Here is a 20073-nt window from a genome sequence, read left to right as displayed (position 1 = left end):
CATCAACATAGAGTTTACAGGAGAAAAAAGAGGCATTCAAAGAAAAGTACACGGTCCCTACAGTCAAACATGGCGGAGGTTCCCTGATGTTTTGGGGTTGCTTTGCTGCCTCTGGTACTGGACTGCTTGACCGTGTGCTTGGCATTATGAAGTCAGAAGACTACCAACAAATTTTGCAGCATAATATAGGGCCCAGTGTGAGAAAGCTGGGTCTACCTCAGAGGTCATGGGTCTTCCAGCAGGACAATAACCCAAAACACACTTCAAAAAGCACTAGAAAATGGTTTGAGAGAAAGCACTGGAGACTTCTAAGGTGGCCAGCAATGAGTCCAGACCTGAATCCCATAGAACACCTGTGGAGAGATCTAAAAATGGCAGTTTGGAGAAGGCACCCTTCAAATATCAGGGACCTGGAGCAGTTTGCCAAAGAAGAATGGTCTAAAATTCCAGCAGAGCATTGTAAGAAACTCATTGATGGTTACCGGAAGCAGTTGGTTGCAGTTATTTTGGCTAAAGGTTGTGCAACCAAGTATTAGGCAGAGGGTGCCAATACTTTTGTCCGGCCCATTTTTTGAGTTTTGTGTGAAATGATCAATGTTTTGCTTTTTGCTTTATTCTCTTTTGTGTTTTTTCATTTAAGACAAATTAAATGAAGATAATAATACCAAAGAATTTGTGTTTGCAATCATTTTCAGGAAGAAACTGAGTATTATCTGACAGAATTGCAGGGGTGTCAATACTTTTGGCCATGACTGTATATTGAAAAGGAGACCATCATGGATGTGCATTTATACTCTATATACAGTATAGGAGCAGGTCTCTGAGACGATTTACATGCAATCATCCAGTACATGTTTGTATACACTTTACACAGTTAATAAGGTTGTCTTTTGACAGCTTACATTTATATGTGACGGGTTTCATCGCTATTTACGCAACAGTTTTTAGATCATCCTTCTGGGAATAAATCCAGCACCTTTCTAATCTGTAGGGAATAAGAGTATTACCTTATATTTTACACAAATACAAGTGCAGTTCATAGGCATCATTCCAATCCCACATTTTAATCTGCAGATTAACCCCATATCTGCAGGTCATTTCCGATTTTATTACATAACAGGTTCCCTTTAATAGATTGTTCCCTTTTTCATAGATGGGTATCGCTGGATAGTGCTTGTAAGGCCGGGGTCACACTTGCAACTGCAATGTGAGAAACTTGCTCAATTCTCTCGCATCAATACCCGTCACTGCTGCCGGCACTCGGGACTGGAGTATTTCTATGCAGCTGAGCGCTCTGGTCCCGAGTGCCGGGTACTGATGCGACAGAACCGCACAAGATTGCACTTTTGCAATTTACTGCTTATAAAAGTTTTTAACACTTTTCTGACGTTAAGAACTTATTGCCTAAGAAACCGACCACCGCTGCTGTGTAACTTGTAAGCACGAGTCATCCCTGAAGCTGGCTGGGGTTAGGAAGTAACAGATCCTTGTAAATCCCAAAGCACTGATTTCAAGCTCAAGTAGGGAACTGCAGGACAAACAGGTGATATCAAACGTGGGGCCAATCAATCTGAATAACGAGGATTTTACTACAATGCGCAAAAGGAAAGAAGGTTCAGATTCTTTACTGTAAGATTAAAACAACCAATCATAAGACCTACCAACCAGAAAAGACCAGACAGGGTATAATTAATCAGTAATCTTTATTATATTGGTGATTTCATATAAAAAACAATTTAAAAACAATGTGCGCATAGGGGGACAGTTTTACACAAGTTTGTAAAAATAATAAAAATTGGACGTGCATGATCGATTTTATGCATTCCTCCACTATTGTTTTGCACTTTATATAAAAGTCACTGTGGCCTTTTTTTCACAAGATATGATAGCACAATGCACACTGCACTTTGTATGGCAGTGATTAGTTAACTTACTATTGGTTCAAATTAATAATAATAATCTTTATTTAGCGCTAACATATTCCGCAGCGCTTTACAGTTTGCACACATCATCATCGCTGTCCCCGATGGGGCTCGCAATGTAAATTCCCGATCAGTATGTCTTTAGAATGTGGGAGGAAACCGGAGTACATGGAGGAAACCCACGCAAACACGGGGAGAACATACAAACTCCTTGCAGATGTTGTCGTTGGTGGGATTCGAACCCAGCGCTGCAAGGTTGCAGCGCTAACCACTGAGCCACCGTGCCAACCTCATGCACATGCACTTTTTTTATAAAAATTTTTCTATGTAAAGGCTTTTTTTCACTTTTTATGAGGAATACATATTAGAAAATGGTATATATAATTGGGTCCAATTTTTATTATTTTTATAAACTTGTGTAAAACTGTCCCCCTACGTGCACATTGTTTTTAAATTGTTTTTTATATGAAACCACCAATATACGGTAATAAAGATTATTGATTAATTATACCCTGTCTGGTCTTTTCTGTTTGGTACGTCTTATGGTTGGTTGTTTTAATCTATATATCAGTGGGTAAATCACTAATTTCACTAGACACTGGTGATAGTTTATATAATTATATTATAAATATTTAATTGATTATCACTATATATAAGGTATCTCTATATATGTAGGATATCATATATATATATATTACATATATAATACTAGATCTGGTGCTAGTGTTCTTTCCTCTTTACTGCAAGAGCAGTGAGACTATGGACTCTGTGCCACATAACATTGGAATGGATGATTCACTACACAAGTTCCAGGACGGTCTGGATGTTCATTGAAAAATACAATATTAAACGTTACCGAGCTGGGACCTTAATTTAGTGAACTATTGATTGCCGTATATGGGGTCAGGAATGAATTTTCCCCACAATATTGGACAATTAAAGGGTTTTTCCCTTGAACAAAGCACATTTTAATGAAAAGATCTTGGAATAATAATAATTTCCACAATTGGATGTGTTGAAGTAAAATGTTCCTGTGCTGAGATCATCTTATTAATGTGTCCCTGCTGTGTGCTGTGTAATGGCCGTGTCTGAAGAGAGTATACAGATATTACAGCATGGGATCACTGCTGTTGGTTTCTGTGAGGTAAAACTTTTTCCCTTCCTGTTTAAAAACATATTTTACCTCACAGAAACGATCAGCTGTGATCCCCTGCCATCTTGTCTGTATACTCTCTTTGTATCCTCCTCTGCCCAGGAGCTGTGGTATGATCAGACCATGTTCCTGTATGGTCAGACACGGCCATTACACAGTACACAGCAGGAGCACATTTATAAGATTATCTCACCACAGGAACATGTTTTTTACACATCCAATTGTTGAAATTATTATTATTCCAAGATCTATTGATTAAATGAACCTTGTGGGAAAACCGTTTTAATATTTGCTTCATGAACCTGAAAAAGCTCAGCTTCTATCCGGCACTTATATCCTGTTCATGTGTTATTCACCTCATATGTAGCCTGTTTTCTCTGCCCTCTCTGAGACTGTACTTGCTTTCTACCCTCTCCCTACTGAGATCTGTATACAAACCCCCATCCCCCCCCCCACGTTCTCTAACACCGAGAAAGAGTAGCGGGCGAGTATTGAGCCATGAATACTGAGCACAGCTGCTAATGGCTCAGCAAAAGATTTTAAAGGGGTCTGAAGATAAGATTCTGCAGGCGATCTATGCAACATCAGATTGTCAAAATTGCGCAGTGTGCACATTGTCAGGATTCCCCTCTCTTTCCAGCACGTGTGTGGTTATGTGCCCACAATTATTCAATTTCCATTTTTAGAAGAGGCCCCCAAACGATGAATGCTAGACAGCACGAGCTGCCGAGGCCACTTATTGGGCCTAGTGGTGATGAGCGCTGTCACGGTGAAAACAGACAGGAGGAGCAGAGGGGAACCAGAGATGGACCCCGGTAATAAGTAATACGCTGAGAACTTCCACCTGGCAGATCTGGAAGGAAGAAATGTGAACATACCCTAAACCCCCGATAGTAAAGGGGCAAATATATTTTGTTTTCCTACAGGAGACACAAACAATTACTGCTCATTACACAGATTAATAGACAAATATGACATTTAATCGCATCTGCACAACATGATCAGCTCCAAGACCCCAATATGCAGTGACAGTGGAAGGTGTGACGTCTGCGAGTGACGTCACCGCAGGAGGCGGAGAAAAGTCAGGGGGCTGGTACCCGTCAGTGACGTCATGCATTCTTTGCCTTTTGATTGGCTGGTCGGTTGTCAGCAGCGGCCATCTTTGAAGTGTCAGTGCGAGGCTTGAACTGCAGAGAGGAGGGAGCGGCTGGGAAGTGATGTCCGGACTTCACTAGTGAGAGCAGTGAGTGCTCCGGAGGCTCCCAGGACGCGCACCGGCCGCACAGCTATGCGACAGCTCTGCACAGGTCAGACACTCTGCATGCATGGCGCTTTACGGCTGCTCTGTGCTTTGCAGTAGGTGGGTGTGTAGTCTACAGGCGGGGGTGAGACACGATACAACTCCTAGAGAAGTGGTCTGCGGGCTGGGACTGATCACAAGCACTACAACTCCCAGCAGTAGGCATGTCGAGACTAGTAATCGGAGCTGCAGGAGAGCCACAGGTTGCTGCTCTCTGTCACTGTGGGTTGGCAAGCTGAACTGTCACACTGGAGTCTGTGGTCTGAGGGGCTCATTGGGGGTGTGTGAGGGGCCAGTGCGCGGTGGCTGATTGTGGGGGTGTGAGGGGCTGGTCTGGGGTGGCTGATTGTGGGGGTGTGAGGGGCTGGTCTGGGGTGGCTGATTGTGGGGGTGAGGGGCTGGTCTGGCCGACTGGAGGCGCGTGAGAGGCCGGTCTGGGGTGGCTGACTGTGGGGGTGCGTGAGGGGCTGGTCTGGGGGGGGTGTGAGGGGCTGGTCCGGGGTGGCCGTCTGGGGGGGGGGGTGTGAGGGGCTGGTCTGGAGTGGCTGACTGTGGGGGTGCGAGGGGCTGGTCTGGGGTGGCTGATTGTGGGGGTGTGAGGGGCTAGTGTGGGGTGGCTGATTGTGGGGGTGCGTGAGGGGCTGGTCTGGCCGACTGGAGGTGCGTGAGAGGCCGGTCTGGGGTGGCTGACTGTGGGGGTGCGTGAGGGGCTGGTCTGGGGGGGGTGTGAGGGGCTGGTCCGGGGTGGCCGTCTGGGGGGGGGGTGTGAGGGGCTAGTCCGGGGTGGCCGTCTGGGGGGGGGTGTGAGGGGCTGGTCCGGGGTGGCTGACTGGGGGGGGGGGGGGCTGGTCTGTTAGTTTATCCTGTTCATTGCAAATACAACCTTTTAAGGTTCATTGTGACAAGTTATGCTCCTTCATCATTTACCTTTCGGTTCTTTAGCATTTTCCAGATCTGTTGTTTCTGTCAGTGAGAGGTATTCTGGTCCCATGCGGTGCCTCCTTGTTTAGGGGGATAACTGACTGTTACCTCAGCGGGGTACTGCCAGACTGTCATTGAGACCATTACAGAATATCTTGTCTTTCAGCTTCTCGCCATTTCCAGAATCAATGCTTGCTGACAAATGGAACTTTCGTTTGTAGCTGCAAGCATATAGATGGATTCACATGTGCCCTGTGGGCAATAAGGGTTAATGACCCCGTGGCACAATAGCGGATCATGTGGATTTGCACTTGTGGTTCTGCGGTAACTAAAGATCCTGTCGCACTGTTATGTGGTTTCCTATCAATACTAAAGAGGTGTGGCTCACAGTAATGTAGACCCGCCCCTGAGGATCCTGTAGGCCGCGCTTCCTCACAACGACCATGAAAATATAACACTAAATTAAAAGCTGTGGGAGACAAGCACTAATTCTGGCCACTTTTTTTTTCAAAGTAAAACTTTATTGCCTCCTTATGTTACAGACAACTGTTAGTCACGTTGTACAAAGTTTTAGGTTCCTTAAAATGTTGCTATAAGACTGCAGCAGTGTACAACCAGGGACTGGGTGGTACGGAAACTGTGGCTACGTTTGACAAGGCGACCGGTCCTCTCTAAATGTATTTGGTTCATGAAGACACACCGTGGCTCATAGGCGCACGTTCAGGGGCAGCTCCTGCTATAGCATATAATATGGCCATGTAATATTACACGTTCTCCTCTAATGACCACATGGTGGCTCCTATATAAGATGGCGTTGTCTGTGATGAAACTATTAAGACCTTATTAACACGTCGTTATTTTTTAACCCAGAACAGGCGGGAATCTTTCACTTATTTTTTCTCTCTGTGGACTCTACTTCAGATTTTTGGCTTAATACTATTAAAACAATGTCTGAATGTTGATGTGTTCGTCGCCAGGTTTTTTAAAGATGTATCCCTAACGCTGCGCTCCAAGCTCGGCCTGTCCATGGGTCTTGTAAACAGAACTTGCCAACGTCCTTGAAATATAAGAGGGTGCCATGTTCTGATCAGACCCCCATGGACTGTCCATACGCTGACACAGAAGTGGGAATGAGGCATTAAGGCTCTTTTAGACTTCTGATCTTGGATTGTAATGTGCTGACTGGACTCGCATCTCCCGACTGGAGTATGATGGCCTTCCAGAAATAGATGTAGTAGTCGCACTCTGGTCTGGTGATGTGCGGCCAGTCTGTGTATTACGATCTGAGACCGGAACAATGATCAGACTTCTGAAACTGAGCCCTTTCCTGGATTCTTGATGAAGTTTTGATAAACTGACTGTTTTATGTGCTGCAGCTCTGCTAGTCCTCTCAATAATAAGCTTCTGATATTTAGTTCTCACTAGAGTTGAGCGACTTCGGTTGGATCAGGTTTCGTGAAACCCGAATGAAACAAAATTTGAGTCGGATGAAACTGGTCCGACTAGGGCAAAAAAAGTCGGAGTTTCGATCGAAACCCGACCCCAAAGCAAGTCAATGGGGAATAAAAGTCGGCATTGAGTGGATGAATGTCCTTTTTTTTAGCCTAGTTGGACCAGTTCCTTCGGACCAAAGTTGCTCAACTCTAGTTCTCACTGTTCATTGCCTCTGCCAGCTTTCCCTGTGCATAGGCAGAAAGCTGCCAATCAGTGATGTTGGTGGCAGGGCTCTGGAGTCGGTGATCCAAACCTCTGACTCCTTAATTTCCATGACACAGACTCCACCAAAATGGACTCCGACTCCACAGCCCTGGTTGGTGGGGTGATGGAGGGTTCATCACTGAGAGGACTAGCAGAATTGCAGTAGATAAAGGAGGGTTTTTTTAAAAATCAGAACTAAAGCAAGATGCCCAGTAAGTGACATATTGCTAGAGTCGGGATCTCTGCCCCAATTTTTGCAATTAGTTATATAATACTGCAAATTATTTTATTCTTTTTAATATATCAAATACAAATGTTTGTTTTCCATCCATAACTTCTACCTACGATCTGGCTGCTCTCCCTGTTACCTGGTGAATGCCTAAGTACATTCATTTTCTTCATATCTGTAGATGCACACATCTGCAGCATCTTGGCATATCTGTAGCATGATTGTTGGGGGACCAAGCTATGGAGCCCCTTAACCTGGACGTGGATGTAGGGACCGGTATCCCTTCAGTTTATTCTTGGCATAGCAGCCACTTAATTCGCGTGACTTTGAGCATTGTCGTTCTTTGCACAGCGGACTGACTGAGACGTGCCCTAGCTGTTAATACTGTCCCATCATTCTAAGGATCAAGGGGACCAGGAAGAGGAGGCATGTGATTTTCTGTAACCTCACATTGTCTAAAAAGTTGCATTTATGGACCTTAGTAGCGTAGTTACCTTGAAATGTTTGTGCAGCCCAGGTGTTGGCTATGGGCATACAGAGGGCTATTGTATCGCTACTGTTTGATTTCAGCGTCTACAGATAACGAGATTACATACACTCTTATGTATTTCTCTGCACAGTAGTTGTTGCCAGGACCTCATATAATTTCATTTCTAATTTGCCACTTTGCAGTAAATTGCTGACCTAGGTGTCTTGCCATGGAATTACTACTTGGCTCAGCAGCTTTGGTAATGTCAATGCTCAGACGTCCTCTATGGGGAGGTAAGGTGCTGACTTTTCCCCCTACAATGCTGAGGGTTGTCATGACCTACAAAAATAGATTTGCACCAAAATCAAATTCCCTTGCTTCTGGCGGTGTGATAAGAGGCCCCATGATCCATCCTTCCTGGTGGTAAATCTCCAGGTGACCTGCACGAAAGCTGTAGAGCGAGGTGGTCACCTCCCGGATGTGTCCTTGTTTCCCAGGAATCCCTCTTGACCCCTCCATGCATGTTCATGTTAGTTTGGCTGAGCGTTCATAGTTTCAATGGGTAGATTGAAAATCGAACTTTCGAGGGTCGTCTATTATTGGCAGATTTTACCAATATTAGTATAATGTGTATGGGGGCTTTAAAGGGGTTGTTCAGTTAAATCAAGTCATCCCTGATCGGTGAGTGTCTGACTGCTGGGACCCGCACCCATTGGCAGAATGGGGAACTAGTCATCATTGACAGGGCATTTTTATCCCCGCTAAAAAAAATAAAATGTAGCTGCAGGTCGGATGCTCGACTGTCTCTGTTCATTCTCTGCTGCCACAAAAGAATCTGAGTGCATCGCTCAGCAGCACCACGAAGAATGAATGGCATGCTATCCAACATCCACAATGCCACTCCGTTAGGGGCCCTGTTCTGTCGATCGGCGCAGGACGGACTGCTGAGACACGCACCGATCAGCAAGATATCGCCCATCTTTTGCATAGGTGATTACTTAGTTCCATCGGAAAGATGGATGTGTGATCACACAGGTTAGCTGCCGATTCATAGTACACACGTCTGATCCGTCAGGCTGTCTACCACCAGACATCACTATGTCAGAAATGCTGTTTGTTGAGTGCATGTTAGCAGAGGCAGAAAAGTCATGAATGGGCATGCAGAAAGATATGTGAAAACTGCACCGAGCTAGTGAGCTCGTCCGTGGACTGCTTCTATGTAGGAAAACTGGTTTGCACCCACTGATTAGCAGACCCTGCACGCTGAGAGATTGCTCCTCTGGCTGCTTGATTAGTTATGTTCTAAGTTTGGCTTGCTAAATGGCAATCAGACTGGTTACTATGGCTTTAGGTAATTTTTCCAGACCCCTGAATGGCAAATCTTGCTGGGCATGCGACTAGGGCCAGATTTGTCATTAGGCACAGTAGAAAAAGAAAACTCTCAAGTGAATCTTTCACAGAGAAATGGAGTCTGTGGATGTGATGCCACCAGCAACAGAAAATACGCACATTTGGAAATGGTCATGGGTCGCTGTGTCAGACTAAAGGATGCCACAATGCGTCACTGCGATCTGCCGCAGAACGCACGTTTCCATGTAGCGGTAGCCATATGGACGGTTTTTATTGGGTCTTGGAGGTTTTGTCTTTTATTCATAGGCATGTATGTTGTAATGCAACATTGAGGCCTGGTAAATAGTAGGGCCAATAATTGTCCTTTTTAATAATTGATATGGATCCCACCTTTGCGCCCTGTCGTGTGATGTTGCCAGTAGAGGTGTTCTCTCCATTCATTTGTATGGAGTTGTAAAAGTTAACGAATGTCAGGCCTTCTGTAGAATCCCGTTCGGCTACAAATGCATCCCATCAGGGTTTTTTGGGGGAATTTGGTGACAGAGGCATCCTGTCTAACCAGTTAGACACCAGTGTCGTTGTTGCCAGTGCCATAGCTAGGGAAGCCGGCATCCAGCACTGGCCATTTGATGTACAGAGAGCCCAGCTCTAGATAGTGCCTTGAAAAAGTATTCATACTCCAGGACCAATTCCATACTTTTTTTTTCTTATGTTACACCCATAAGTGTATTTTATGTGATATACCAAAACAAAGTGGCAAGTAATTGTGAAGTGTAAAGGACCAACTTCTACATTCTAGCTGTGTCCCCTACATGGCATGTGAACGAAGGTGCACTGGACAGATGAGACCAAATTAGAACTTTCTGGGCTAGATGGAAAGTGTTGTGTGTGACACAACTATCCCTGCACATCACCCTGAAAACACCATCTCCACTGTCAAACATGGTGGTGTCAGTATCATGCTGTAAGGATGCTTTTCTTCAGTAGGGATAGGGGAAGCTGGTTATAGTTGGACGGATGGATGGTGCTAAATACAAGGCTGGTATACATACCCCAAAAGTCTTGCAGTAGTAACTGCAGCAAAAGTTTGCCCTACAAACTATTGACTCAAACTGAAAAATGCACGTGACAATTTTCACTTTTATATTTAGAAAACATATATCATTTCTTTTACAGCTAACACATACTTGCAACCTTATGTTGGTAAATCACTGAAAATCTGAATAAAAAAACATTTATTTTTTTTTAAATTGAGAAGTGTAAAGATTCATGGGGTGTGAATGTTTTCAAGGCACTTTATATCGGGAACTGAGTGATGGACATGTGTCACATGTCAGGAAGGGTTAATAAGTTTGCAGAAAAATATTGGTAGATATAGGCTCTTAAACCGGTTGTCCAGTGTTAAAAAGATAAATCTAACACTGCTCATAAATGGCACCCACCGGACCATGGGTATTAGTATTGCAATTTCGGGTCACTAATGTGAATGGAGCCGAGCAGCACAATTCCCCTGCATTTTCTGAAGGAAACAAGTCCTATTTTACTACTCCTGAACAACCCCTTTAAGAGTATTACTCTATATATTAAAAAAAAAAAAAAAAAAAATGGTCTTTGGTCTATTCCATGAAGGGTGTCTGTATGCTAATCCATACTGCCCTGTACAATAAACTTAGCGCACCCATCCAAGCGTGTCTTGGTAGTTCTGGATGATACTGTGTTTTGGACAGGGCTCTTCTATAAATTGTTTTTTTTTTTTTTTTTTATAGACTTGCCTTTAATATTCTCCTCATTCCAATGTTACAGAAATAAAGCACTAATGTACAAATTTGGCTCAAAATGCTTGTTCTCCTATGACTGCAGTGTGACGCTGGGCTAGTTCCAGGAGGTGATGGGCCAAATATTGATCACATTGCCCTGGCTCAGGGGTTTAGTCATCAATGATGTCTCTCCTTGTGATAAACTGGATCCCCTTCCGTCAATGTGTGTGTGCTGCAGTAGGCTTTCCTTTTAAACTGCATGCAAACGTTTTTATGGGACCTGTAGTTCTCAGCGGCGCAACCTAGAAACAGAAGAAAAGGGAGAAACAAACGCTCAGTGTCTTGGTAAAAGTCCCTTGGAAAACCCCCCTTAACACTCCATTATTCAGGCGACCAGCGTGCTGTCTGCTGATTTGTCCTTGTTAGTCCTCAGTAGCACATACTGATTGGTTGTTCACTTCATCCAATGGCGTGCACGTCCTGAAGGCTACAAATTGATCTCCTCGATCTTCTATTGTACGTTATGTACAAAGTAAAGTTGCATTGGCCTAGAAGAGGCTATTTATACTGTAGACTCAGAAACCTATTGGAAATCTGTCGCCAGGTTTTTCTTGCTCCATCTGAGAGCAGCATGATGTAGGGACAGAGACCCTGATTTTAGCAATGTATCACTTATGGGCCACTTGTTGTAGTTTTTATTTAAAAACTGTTTTATGTGCTGCATATCTAGCAGAGCTCTGAATGCTGAGCTGTGTATAGCCCCACCCACATCACTGGCAGCTTTCTGTGTACACTGCATAGGCCGAAACCTGCAAATCAGTAGTGTCATTATATGGCATTCATGAACATGGGAGACTGCATGACCGCAGGGTTTACTAGTCCTTTAAGTGATTTTTATCAAAACTACAGCATGTGTCTCCAAGTGGCTCATCGTTGGTATCAGGGTCTCTGTCTCTACATTATGGAGCTTTCAGATTAGGTAGCAAAAACCGGGTGTAAGAAATGAGCAAACTAGCGCAGGAAGGAAAGTATAATAGAAAACAAGCACTGGCTTATAAGAGTCATTTACTTCAGAGAGACGGAGGGGCATGGCCGGCAGTTTTCCTATGGAGATGGTGTATAAAAGTGACCACATTTCCACCATATGTGACCAATTACTCCAGTCAAAAGAGCGGTTTGGCAGTAAATGGCTTACAACGATGGAGAAAAGCTTCACAATTATGACTTTAACCGGAAAATCTACAGTTAAATTGGAGGCGTTTATATATAGATTGGGCTCTAGAGAGCGGCGTAATTTAGATTTTGCACTAGTTTAAAGGGGTTGTCCAGTTTGGAGACATGCTGATTAAGTGGAACCCCCCACTCGGAGTACATGAGAGGTCCAGGACATATTGGGCTAGTGCATGCATTGGAGGATGAGCACAGCAGCGTCATGCTGTTCTGCAGGTTTTGTGTAAGGCTATGTGCACACGTTGCGGGTCCGCAGCAGATGTAGCTGCGTTGTACAGTACCATTGTTTTCAATGGTAAACTGAAAAACGCTGTGCACATGCTGGGGGTCAAAATCCGCAGCATGTCAATACTTTGTGCGGATTCTGCTGCGGTTTCACACTTTCTCCATTGTAGAGGTGTGAAACCGCAGGGCTAAACCACAGGCTAATCTGCAGGAAAACCGCAGGTCTTTGACCTGAGAATTTACCTGTGGATTTTTCCAAATCTGCACGGGAAAAATCCGCAAGACCTCAAACTACATGTGCACTTTAAAGGAAAGTCGCTGACCATCCTCTTATAGCCATCCATGTGTAACTTATAGGCACAAATGGTAATTAGAACTGCGCTATGTAAAGCGCTAATGCCTCATCTGAGGATAGTATAAGTAACGTCTCTGACCGCCAATGCTCCTGTTTCTGCTCATCTTTTCTACGGCATTTGTGGATTATCAGGAGACTTGGACCTCGGGTTCTCGTGGTATTAGTTGACTTTTCCCATCTCCTTTGTGCTGCGATCTGGTTCTGAAAACCTCTCTTCTATGATTGTATAGAGAGTGTTCTGAAATGTGCAGCAGTGCCGACATATCATGATCTGTGAGATTAATCAAGAAGTGCCCCCCCCCAATAAAGTCAAAAGGCCTGTTTGGAAGAGGTCTTGTATTGTGACATTATAAATATGCAAAGCTCTGTATATTGTGCCAGGAGCGGGCATGAGCGTACATGTGTTACATTGTGACGGGATGGGCGGCTGCTTCTTCAGAACACGTTCAGCTCACTTGTGACCCGCATCGCTAGTATGTAAAATATCAAGGGGAAACTTCTCCAGTGTTCTTGTGTATCTGCCAGATACCGCCATCTTTTTTTCCAGATCTGGGAAGAAAAGTAATAGGATATGAAAGACCCTTGATGATCAGTGAGGCCCCCACCTCTAGGACCTCCATCAAACGCTATGATGGAGTCTGATCCACCACTGCTCCAACTTCCCCAAGCTGACTGGCGTTCTGTGAAGCGCCACTGCCAGAGGTCAAGCTAAATATAAGATGTAATACTATTGTTCGCTGCCGCTTGCTCTGCCTGTGATATAAATTAACATAAGTATTTAAGTGGATTGGTTCCGTGCTGCTGAAGATATGGCGACGTCAATCCAAACAGGACTTGATGGAATAAACTGTGGTTTATTCAACGCGTTTCAAAGTTATAATTACTTCATCGGGAAGTGACCACATGCTTCCATGCCACCATTACCGGTCAGATCAGTATAAGTCATTGACACGAGTCTTCGCAAGAGAAATTTCACCCTACAATCAGACGTGGTGAATTCCCCCCCCCCCCCAGCAGAGGGTCTCTCAGGGCTTGGACCACCACCAATGAGCAGCACTGTGCAGCGCTTGTCATATAGAGAATGTTTTGTATTGTGACAGTTTGTCATCGATGACCCCTGTAGTAGGGTCCTCTATGGCCACGTTCTCTGCAGGTGTATCCATGCATTACATGGACGCCTGTACACCTGTATGGTCTGTAAGCAATGTCGCGTCTCCCCTGCCTGTGACTTCCCTCTTCGATATGGAGACGGTTGAGGGGCGTCTTCAGAAGATGCAGACCTGCCTGTTATGTCACATAAGAGTTTCCTTTCCTGATTATAGTAATGCAGCATTTTGGAAGACTTCAAGGCCCTATAATTCCTCAAATGTAAATATCCCAGGACTTTTGGATCTGAATGAAACAAAACCGACGGCATAAAATGGAAAGTTTTGCTGGAGCAGAGGCTAGTCGGCCATCCAGGGCTGCCTGTAATGAATGGACTATTGTCTCTGGCTCTCCACTACTGTACTCGGGAGCAGGACCTGAGCTTTGCAGTCTTTCAGCCGACATTTGAGGTGTTATGAATATTCATAGGACTCGTCAAGACCAGCTTTGTTCCCAATGGAACTGCAGCAGAATGAAGGGAAGTGAGTATGTGCCTGTTTTCCATAAACCCATCCACTTGCTAGCTGCGCCCACTGTTTCTCCAGCCGGTCTTAAGCCCTGGTCTCCAAGGGGTAATCGCATGTAACAGTGCTAGAGGAAAGACTGAGAATAGGGGGGAACACTGTGCGTCCTGCCATTGTTTCCTTGTGCCAGAACAATGACCCTAATGTGTTTGCTGCACGTTCAGCTACAGAGAAATTCATTGGGGTCTTGTACATGTGAGGGGCCACAGCAACCGGTGCCTCTTCGCCCTTCAGTATATTTATTGACCCTTTATCCTAGAAGCAGACTGAGGCATGATTCGTTCTGTTAGTATAAAATATATATATCGATGGAGAGGAAGTTACGGTAACCTTTAGAGAGGGGAAGAAAAGCAGTTTTACGAGATAGAAAGTGGCCTCAATATGCCTTACCAACGCTCTGTTTTATCCTGTATTTCCTGCATGTGACATCGTATAACTTTATAACTTGTCTTGCCATTGTTCCCTGCGTTCCTGATCCCTTGGATGCACTGTGTATAAAAAAAAGACACACAAACCCTTGTTAAACAGCAGGTAACTTTCTGATGAAGGGAATCTGCAATCAGACTTTTGCTACCCCAATCTAAGAGAACCTTGATGTAGGGTCAGAGAACCTGATTATAGCAATGTATCATTCACTTTACTGCAGATACTAGGGATGAGCGAATGTGCTGTGATAAGGTGTTATCTGAGCATGCTCGGGTGCTATCCGAGTAACTTTGGCGTGCTTGAGTAATATGTTCGAGTCCCCACGCCTTCATGTCTCGTGGCTCTTCGACACCCGCAACACATTTAGGGATTGCCTGTTAGCTTTGTACACTGGTTTTCCCAATGGAGACATTCACTTAAATGGAGTGGACGGAGTCACTGTGGACACAGAATGGTCTCTGTGGTTAACCACATTTTTGTGCAAGTCTGAAAGAATCCGGTGTCCCCTGTGACTCCGTTGGCTTTATTCACATGGCTGTTTCTGCCTGGGTTCTGGATGGAATACCGGTTTTTGATGATTCCAATGGAAGTCTGAGCGTAGAGCATTTTATAGATCTCTCATTGTACTGAGCCCGGTGTGATGTGAAGCTGCTGATCTGCAGAGACCGTTTACCGTGTCTCGCCAAGCCTAGGCTATAGATTCTTGTTCTCTATCTTGCGATGCTTCCTACGGATGCTGGGGTGGGTTAGAAGCATGCAGAGGGGATGACTGGGTTTGTTTCCTGTGTTTGCCAGATCAAAGCTTTGCCCTCAGGAAAGTAGCGGAGGTGGCCTAGCCCTTTCTTCTGCAAGTTATGAGTTAATGGCAGCTCGGGCTGACTGTAAACCTGTATAATGCCACAATATCACAATCAATAATGCACAACTCTATGGAAAGCAAGAAAATAAAACGAAGAGCAGAAAGTCCTCCTCTTCCCTGGAATAGACAGAAAGGTACATGAAGAGCAGTATTCTTAGTGCCGTACATGAGCCGGAGAGGATTGCTGCCCCATTTACCAGGATTCCTTAATGAGGTTGTCACAGATTCTTTCTTGTACTTATTATTAAAAGTCCTCTCCATTCTCAATGTCGCAGCGTTGGTTATAGTTCCATGTGGAGTGAAACGAGCACTGGTCCGTATGTGAGATCAATGATCTGGGCTCCACACAGCAGAACATCTGCTTGTGTAGAAGGGTTTTGGGGGAACTCTTCCATGAGCAGATAATTTGACTATAGCCCCCGTCAATGATGTAGCACGTAGATCTGCGCCTGTTAACGCTTCCGTTCCAATTGGCACTCATCTGTGTGAAGACTGAGTGACTGTCACTACAGCCGTCCTTCTTATACAGTCTGCCCTGTTCTCCAGTTTTAAAAAGGGACTCTCAGCACAGAATGACTGAAACCAAGCACAGGGACTTTACGCATCGCGGTGGGGACTATTTTTTTTTTTTTTTTTTTTTTTATATATATACAGTACACCTTCCCACCTGCTTGATTTCCCTCGATCCCCATTTCCCTTTTTCTTTGGCTGTATGAAGACAGAGCAAGATGGAAACCAAGCAGGTGGGGAGGTGTATACAAATGATTGTCCCCGCCATGATGCCTTTAAAGGGGCTCTTCAATCACCAGCCACTTGGTATACTCTTGTTGTGGCTGAACAGCTCAGTGCACCTTCCCACCTACTTGTTCTCCATCCATCTCCACCATTACCTTCCTTGATTGATGGCTCTGGCTTTGCAAGATGCAGAGGAAGGAGGCGATGGATGAAAACTAAAGTAGACTTAAAGTTGCACTGAACTCGCTCAGCCGCGCCAAGGGTGCACGGAGCACTTGTGCTTTGTTTGAACAGTCAACAGTCATTAGCTGCTGACCGGACTCGCTTTTAAATACTAGAAAAAATAAAATGCCAAGTGTTCCATGTAAACTATCTGTGACATCACTTTCTTCATCCCACTGATGTGTTCTGGAGCTGTGACTGCATCAGATGTATTTCTGCTTTTGTAGCTCCTTGCAGTGAGGGGTTGTGTATGTAAATTGTGTTTTTATTTCCCGGTCTCTGTGTCAGAATGTTTCCTTACCGACCTCCTTACACACACTTGTGTCCTTATTGTTTCACCTCCACGTCTCCCTCCGTTTCCTTACTTACGACACTACTTGGTGTGTTGGCCTGGTCACACATCCCTTAGGATAGAAGTGGTCCAAGAAGGGAGAATGTGTCGGTACTACAGGATGTGGGAGTGTTACTGGGAAAATGGCCGATTGTTCTCTCCTCCTAGTTCTGGACTTACATTCATAGTGGTGTCCAGCAGGTGTTAATAAGGTCGGGGCTCGGGAAGTGAGGATATTATCCAGACTGATGGAAAAGCTGCGCTCTGTGGTTTTAGGGGATAAAAGCCACTATTTATGGGATATAAATAACCTCAGATTTTGCTCTTTTCAAAGTTGCACTCAGATGTCAGTTCTTCAGCGGGACTTTGCTAACATTTTTTTTTTTTTTTTTTACACCTGAGAATTGGCCCTCATTTAAAGGGTTTTTCTCAACCATGGATGGGTAAAATTGCAAAGCACTTGTAAAAACTGCAACTTAATACAGATCTCTGCTCTCAGGAACACTTCTTACATTAGGGCTCCATAGAGGCTATGATAATTTGGTATACAGCAAAACAAAACTTAGTTTGCAGTAGACTGTGCTAGTTCGTGTACCATTATACAAAAACATGTTGGTGCACACTCCCATTAGGAGGAGCCTACAGAAGACTCCTTACTGTATGACTATACAATGGGGTACGTCTCAGCCTTTGGGCAGACGTATTTGTCCAGAGTTGTTCCCCATTCACATGTCTGATTAGAGGGCCGTAATTTGATGTGAACGGGTCCTTTAAATTATAAGGGTCTTAATGCCGGGACCCTGACTTGACTCCCATACATAAGGAGGTTCTACCAACTATAAAAACTCCAACTTCCAGATCTTCTCTCTCCACCCCCCCCCCCCCCCCCCCTTTATCATTTGTTAGGAGACCCCATACACATCAGATGTTTGACCGACTTTTTCATCTAATGTGTATATGATGTCTTTAAGGAGTTGAATATTTTGTACATATGACAGTGTGAGTCCAAACCTGTACAGGGTGCAGTGAGTCCTCACAGGGCCTTCCTACAGACCCATAGGCGCTATACTGCCATATGGCGTTAATGAGGTCCTGTACTCTGGAATGATTGCTATGTTACCTTTTTAATGACCAAACAAAAAGATGGAATCAACCACTGAGGACTATCCAGTTTTTAATATTTTTGTCTTCTGGGATCCAAGGGGTACTGTTTCTCCTTGCGGAGAGTGACATGTCAAGCCTGACATGCCAGGATGAGGAGACTTTTAAGCTTTGCAGTGGTTCTCTGGGAAATACGCAATAGACAAACTGTCTCTTCTCTGAAGAGACAATTAGTCGATCTACTGGCTGACATGGTCCAAGGATGTATAATTTTCCTGTATTCTCCTGTGATCTATCGTGTCCTCACATTTGCCCTTGTACATTGGCGGCCTGTACACTTCTAGCCGTGTGTATGAGGCCTTGTTGCTTATCGGCGAATTCATGTCGTCTGTTTGCCACAATCTGTCGTCCATTGAAATTGTCACTTGGTTTTGTGTCAGCCCTAAATCCCATCACATGAAATAGGTTTAAGCCAATGACTATCATGGGACTGACCTACAATTGATGTTAAAAAGGATCACGCCGAGGGGGCACAGTAGAGGGTAAATGCCTGAGACTGGTTTGAAACCATAAAAAGCTGAGGGTGCTTCCACATTGTGCCTCTGCACCCATCCATTGGTCCAGTCGGAGTTTACTTCCAAATCCCCCGCAAAATGGGGTCCGTACACATGTGCCAACCAGGGCTGTGGCGTTGATAAGCCAAACCTCTGACTCCTCAATGTCTGTGGCTCTGACTCCACCAAAATGGGCTCCGACTCCAAGGCCCGGCCACCAACGGGGCCATAGACTTTAATGGTGATGGCAGAGTGAACGTGCGCTCCGCCTGGCATCGTTTTCGGGAGTGTATGCTTACAGGAGGCGGATACTACAGTTAAATCACTGCAGAAGTGAAGGTAGAAGCTTCTAAAACCATCTAGGAAGTTACATGTTGTGGTGAGGCCACTCGGCGGCCGGCCATGGTTTTCTTCTCACCATTTGCAAGGTCTAATCAGCTCTGCAAATATTTGAGCCAGTTGTGATGGGGCTTTTGGCAAAGGCACAGTTCTTCCTGCCAGGATTTCAGTCTGACCCGGACTAGGAAACTAGTCGGTGCATAGTCATGGAAGGTTTCTTACTGCACAATAACAAGAAACCATGGCCACTTTCCTTAGGCTGCCCATAGATGGTTTCCCTTTTTGGGATAAATTTACAATCTTGCAACACTGGTGACATCTAAATCCCTTGACTCACGAGTTATGTTAGGGGGCGAAAGAGTTTGTCAGCCGGCCTAGAATTTCCATGGCCAGCTAAAAACAATGAGCTTCTTGAGGCTGTGCCCACGTTGGCGTTTTAAAACTGACAAAAAAAAGGACCTCCTTCCCAGGAAACGCACGTTTTTGCGCAAAAAACATGCATTTTTGATGCGTTTTTTCCGCGCGCCTTCCTGGACTATAGGAAATGGCTAAAAACGCTGACTTAAGCGGAAATTAATGTGCATGCTGCGGTTTTTGCCGCTAAGCGTTTCCTTAGCGATAAACACATCCATTGGCACAAAAGGGCCAAAATGCATTAAAATGAATGGTAAGCTTATTTTAAGTGTGTTTGATGCGGTTTGACCCCGAAAAATGCTTCAAAAAACGCAACGTGGGCACACAGCCTAAAGGGGAAATCTTCCACAATTATCTACACTTTATTTTATTTTTAATCCATCTTATTTCGGTGCAGATTCTGTACTAAATTTGTCACCAAATCTACTACATTGCAACTGATGCATGTAAATCAGTCTTTGTGATGCTTCAGAAATTTTGTTTTTCCATATTCCCAGCCTGGGGAAAAGTTAGATGTTCATGATGCAGTGTACTAGATTTATTATTGCATTATCGCTTTCCCTTTTTTATTTTTATTTTTTGCGTGCATGAGACTTTGGGAATCTCACTTTGCTGGGGCTAGAACATGCTGCACAGGAACAAACGCTACGTGTACGCATGCGCTTAGTGACTTTTTGATATGCAACACATATTTTTTTTTTTTTTTTTTAATTTCTTTTTGCGGATTCTTGTTTAGGAAATTTTTGGACTTTTTCTTATTTCATGGCACAGGGCACCTCTCTAGACGAATTAGACAAGGGGTGCACATCCAGC

General features: G+C 44.5%; 1 protein-coding gene across 3 annotated transcripts in view; it reads left to right on the top strand.

The window, feature by feature from the left end:
- The first annotated feature begins 4223 nt into the window (after positions 1-4223).
- Positions 4224-20073, top strand: part of PLEKHA1 (pleckstrin homology domain containing A1) — a 40158-nt gene continuing 24308 nt past the window's right edge. For all 3 annotated transcript variants that reach the window (XM_073546588.1, XM_073546589.1, XM_073546590.1), the window contains exon 1: positions 4224-4382. The gene's annotated coding sequence lies outside the window, so the exon portion shown is untranslated. The remainder of the gene's footprint in view (positions 4383-20073) is intronic.

This window comes from Dendrobates tinctorius, unplaced genomic scaffold, assembly GCF_039654945.1.
Source record: "Dendrobates tinctorius isolate UK_male_01 unplaced genomic scaffold, ASM3965494v1 ptg000149l, whole genome shotgun sequence".
Taxonomy (NCBI): domain Eukaryota; kingdom Metazoa; phylum Chordata; class Amphibia; order Anura; family Dendrobatidae; genus Dendrobates; species Dendrobates tinctorius.
The sequence above is the reverse complement of the archived record's forward strand: the minus strand, read 5'-3'. Positions and strand labels throughout refer to the sequence as shown.